We start from the raw sequence: 5149 nt of genomic DNA, 5'->3' as shown, positions 1-5149 counted from the left end.
ACATATAGTATCATGTCATCTGCAAACAATGACAGTTTTACTTCTTTTCCAATTTGTAGTCCTTTTATTTCTTTTTCCTCTCCGATTGCCATCGCTAGGACTTCCAAAACTATGTTGAATAAAAGTGGCAAGAGTGGATATCCTTGTCTTGTTCCTGATCTTAGAGGAAATGCTTTTAGTTTTTCACCATTGAGAATGATGTTTGCTGTGGGTTTGTCCCATATGGCCTTTATGATGTTGAGGTAGGTTCCCTCTATGCCCACTTTCTGGAGAGTTATTTTATCATAAATGGGTGTTGAATTTTATCAAAAGCTTTTTCTGCATCTATTGAGATGATCATATGGTTTTTATTCTTTAATTTGTTAATATAGTGTATCACATTGATTGATTTGCATATATTGAAGAATCGTTGCAGCCCTGGGATAAATCCCACTTGATCATGGTGTAAGATCCTTTTAACTGCTGTTGGATTCTGTTTGCTAGTATTTTGTTGAGGATTTTTGCATCTATATTCATCAGTGATATTGGTCTTTAATTTTCTTTTTTTGTAGTACCTTAGTCTAGTTTTGGTATCAGGATGATGGTGGCCTCATAGAATGAGTTTGGGATTGTTCTTTCCTCTGCATTTTTTTGGAAGAGTTTGAGAATGATGGGTGTTAGCTCTTCTCTAAATGCTTGATAGAATTCACCTGTGAAGCCATCTGGTCCTGGACTTTTGTTTGTTGGAAGATTTTTTTTTTTTTTTGTGGTATGTGGGCCTCTCACTGTTGTGGCCTCTCCCGTTGTAGAGCACAGGCTCCGACGCGCAGGCTCAACAGCCATGGCTTACGGGCCCAGCCGCTCCACGGCATGTGGGATCTTCCCAGACTGGGGCACAAACCCGTGTCCCCTGCATTGGCAGGCGGACTCTCAACCACTGTGCCACCAGGGAAGCCCCTGTTGGAAGATTTTTAATCACAGTTTCAATTTCATTACTTGTGATTGGTCTGTTCATACTTTCTATTTCTTCCTGGTTCAGTCTTGGAAGGTTATACCTTTCTAAGAATTTGTCCACTTCTTCCAGGTTGTCCATTTTATTGGTGTAGAGTTGCTTGTAGTAGTCTCTTATGATGCTTTGTATTTCTGCGATGTCTGCTGTAACTTCTCCTTTTTCAATTCTAATCTTATTGATTTGAGTCCTCTCCCTCTTTTTCTTGATGATTCTGGCTAAAGGTTTATCAATTTAGTTTATCTTCTCAAAGAACGAGCTTTTAGTTTCATTGATTTTTTGCAATTGTTTTCTTCATTTCTATTTCATTTATTTCTGCTTTGATTTTTATGATTTCTTTCCTTCTACTAACTTTGGGTTCTGTTTGTTCTTCTTTCTCTAATTGCTTTAGGTGTAAGGTTAGGTTGTTTATTTGAGATGTTTCTTGAGGTAGGATTGTATTGCTATAAACTTCCCTCTTAGAACTGCTTTTGCTGCATCCCATAGGTTTTGGATCATCGTGTTTTCGTTGTCATTTGTTTCTAAGTATTTTTTGATTTCCTTTTTGATTTCTTCAGTTATCTCTTGGTTATTTAGTAACGTATCGTTTAGCCTCCATGTGTTTGTGTTTTTTACGTTTCTTCCCCTGTAATTTATTTCTAATCTCATAGTGTTGTGGTCAGAAAAGATGCTTGATATGATTTCAGTTTTTTTAATTTACCAAGACTTGATTTGTGACCCAATATGTGATCTATCCTGGAGAAGGTTCCGTGTGCACTTGAGAAGAAATGTAATCTGCTGTTTTAGATGGAATGTCTTATAAATATCAATTAAATCTATCTGGTCTATTGTGTCATTTAAAGCTTGTGTTTCCGTATTAATTTTCTGTCTGGATGATCTGCCCATTGGTGTAAGTGAGGTGCTAAAGGCCCCCACTATTATTCTCTTACTGTTGATTTCCTCTTTTATAGCTGTTAGCATTTGCCTTATGAGGTGCTCCTATGTTGGGTGTATATATATTTATAATTGTTATATCTTCTTCTTGGATTGATCCCTTGATCATTATGTAGTGTCCTTGTCTCTTATAACATGCTTCATTTTAAAGTCTATTTTATCTGATATGAGTATTGCTACTCCAGCTTTCTTTTGATTTCCATTTGCATGGGACATCTTTCTCCATCCCCTCACTTTCAGTCTGTATGTGTCCCTAGGTCTGAAGTGGTTCTCTTGTAGACAGCATACATATGGGTCTTGTTTTTGTATCCATTCAGCGAGCCTGTGTCTTTTAGTTGGAGCATTTAATCCATTCACATTTAAGGTAGTTATCGATATGTATGCACCTATTGCCATTTTCTTAACCGTTTTGGGTTTGTTTTTGTAGGTCTTTTTCTTATCTTGTGTTTCCCACTTAGAGAAGTTCCTTTAGCATCTGTTACAAAGCTGGTCTGGTGGTGCTGAATTCTCTTAGCTTTTGCTTGTCTGTAAAGCTTTTGATTTCTCCATCGAATCTGAATGAGATCCTTGCTGGGTAGAGTAATCTTGGTTGTAGGTTCTTCCCTTTCATCACTTTAAATATATTGTGCCACTCCCTTCTGGCTTGTAGAGTTTCTGCTGAAAAATCAGCTGTTAACCTTATGGGAGTTCCCTTGTATGTTATTTGTTGTTTTTTCCTTGTTGCTTTTAATAATTTCTCTTTGTCTTTAACTTTTGTCAATTTGATTACTATGTGTCTAGGTGTGTTTCTCCTTGGGTTTACCCTGCCTGGGGCTCTCTGCACTTCCTGGACTTGGATGGCTATTTCCTTTCCCATGTTCGGGAAGTTTTTGACTATAATCTCTCCAAATATTTTCTCAGGTCCTTTCCCTCTTTCTTCCCCTTCTGGGACCCCTATAATGCGAATGTTGGTGCGTTTAATGTTGTCCCAGAGGTCTCTTAGGCTATCTTCATTTATTTTCATTCTCTTTTCTTCATTCTGTTCTGAGGCAGTGAATTCCATCATTCTATCTTTCAGGTCACCAATCCATTCTACTGCCGTAGTTATTCTGCTATTGATTCCTTCTAGTGTATTTTTCATTTCAGTTATTGTATTGTTCATCTCTGTTTGTTCTTTAATTCTTCAAGATGTTTGCTCTTTAATTCTTCTAGGTCTTTGTTAAACATTTCTTGCATCTTCTCAATCTTTGCCTCCATTCTTTTTCAGAGGTCCTGGATCATCTTCACTATCATTGTTCTGATTTCTTTTTCTGGAAGGTTGCCTATCTCCACTTCAATTAGTTGTTTTTCTCGGGTTTTACCTTGTTCCTTCACCTGGTACACAGTCCTCTGCCTTTTCATTTTGTCTGTCTTTCTGTGAATGTGGTTTATGTTCCACAGGCTGCAGGATTGTAGTTCTTCTTGCTTCTGCTGTCTTCCCTCTGGTGGATGAGGTTATCTAAGAGGCTTGTGCAAGCTTCCTGATGGGAGGGACTGGTGGTGGGTAGAGCTGGGTGTTGCTCTGGTGGCAGAGCTCAGTAAAACTTTAATCTGCTTGATGGGTGGGGCTGAGTTCCCTCCCTGTTGGTTGTTTGGCCTGAGGCAACCCAGCACTGGAGCCTACAGGCTTGAACTTCCGCTGCCAGTGTCCTTGTCCCTGTGGTGAGCCAAAGCTGCTCACTGCCTCTGCAGGAGACCCTCCAACGCTAGCAGGTAGGTCTGGTTCAGTCTGCTATAGGGTCATTGCTTCTTCCCCCTGGGTCTTGATGCGCACACTACTTTGTGTGTGTCCTCCAAGAGTGGAGTCTCTGTTTCCCCCAGCCCTGTTGAAGTGCAGCAATCAAATCCTGGTAGCCTTCAAAGTCTGATTCTCTGGGTATTCCTCCTCCTGTTGCCGGACCACCAGGTTGGAAAGCCTTATGTTGGGCTCAGAACCTTCACTCCCGTGGGTGGACTTCTGTGGTATAATTGTTCTCCAGTTTGTGAGTCACCCACCCAGCAGTTCTGGGATTTGATTTTATTGTGATTGCACCCCTCCTACCATCTCACTGCGGCTTCTCCTTTGTCTTTGGATGTGGGGTATCTTTTTTGGTTAGTTCCACTGTCTTCCTGTCAATGACTGTTCAGCAGTTAGTTGTGATCCCAGTGCTCTTGCTAGAGGGAGTGAGCACACGTCCTTCTACTCTGCCATCTTCTCAGGAAATTTTTAGAAGACACCCACTTTCCAACATATAATAGTAGTTATGTTTCTGAGAGTTAAGAATTGGAAAAATGGATTTGATTCTAGAATCAGAGCTGGGGGATTTACTACCTGGGATGCACCCTCATGCCTAGATATGCTGAAATCAAACTAGTAGCAGCATCAGTTTAGATATACAATATTTAAATAGTCAAACAATTAAATCATTTACAGTTCTGTAGAAATACATGTGTGTGTATGTTTATGTGTGTGTGTATATATATATATATATTTTTCTTTTTTAAGGAAAAGGAGGTTTTTTTTTTTTTTTTTTTTTTTTTTTTTTGTGGTACGCGGGCCTCTCACTGTTGTGGCCTCTCCCGTTGCAGAGCACAGGCTCTGGATGCACAGGCTCAGCAGCCATGGCTCACGGGCCCAGCCGCTCCGCGGCATATGGGATCCTCCCAGACCGGGGCACGAACCCGTATCCCCTGCATCGGCAGGCGGACTCCCAACCACTGCGCCACCAGGGAGGCCCAGGAAAAGGAGGTTTTTAAAAGCAATCATTCTCAATGATTCTTTCTCTTAAAATCATTGTAGGGGAGTGGAGACATGTTTTTTAAACAAATTGTTCTAAAAAAACAATATGTTTTTAAAACAAATCCCCAAGATTTTCCTACACTGGTCTATGGAAAGACAAACTAACAGGTGGTTTTCACACTGTTCATTCTCCTAATAGCCAAATAATTGTTACAGAAATATTCAAATAACAACTTCACAACAGGCAAGAATCCGTTTAACATAGTGAGAGTTAATATTAATGCCTCTCTTTTAAGGGGAAAAACACTTGCCTCATTTGTAATCCATATATCCTTAGAAACTTTACTATTCCTGAAATGTTTCAGAGTATGTAGTCTTTGCTTAAGAAAGGTGCTAAGGTAAAATTAGCTGGGGAAAAAAAAGGAGTAGAATACTTTATAGAATCCAAAAACAAAAAAAGAACCTAGAAACTAAATGACATTAAATAAAAT

This window comes from Hyperoodon ampullatus (assembly GCF_949752795.1).
Source record: "Hyperoodon ampullatus genome assembly, chromosome: 4".
NCBI lineage: Eukaryota > Metazoa > Chordata > Mammalia > Artiodactyla > Ziphiidae > Hyperoodon > Hyperoodon ampullatus.
This window is presented reverse-complemented; position numbering follows the sequence as displayed.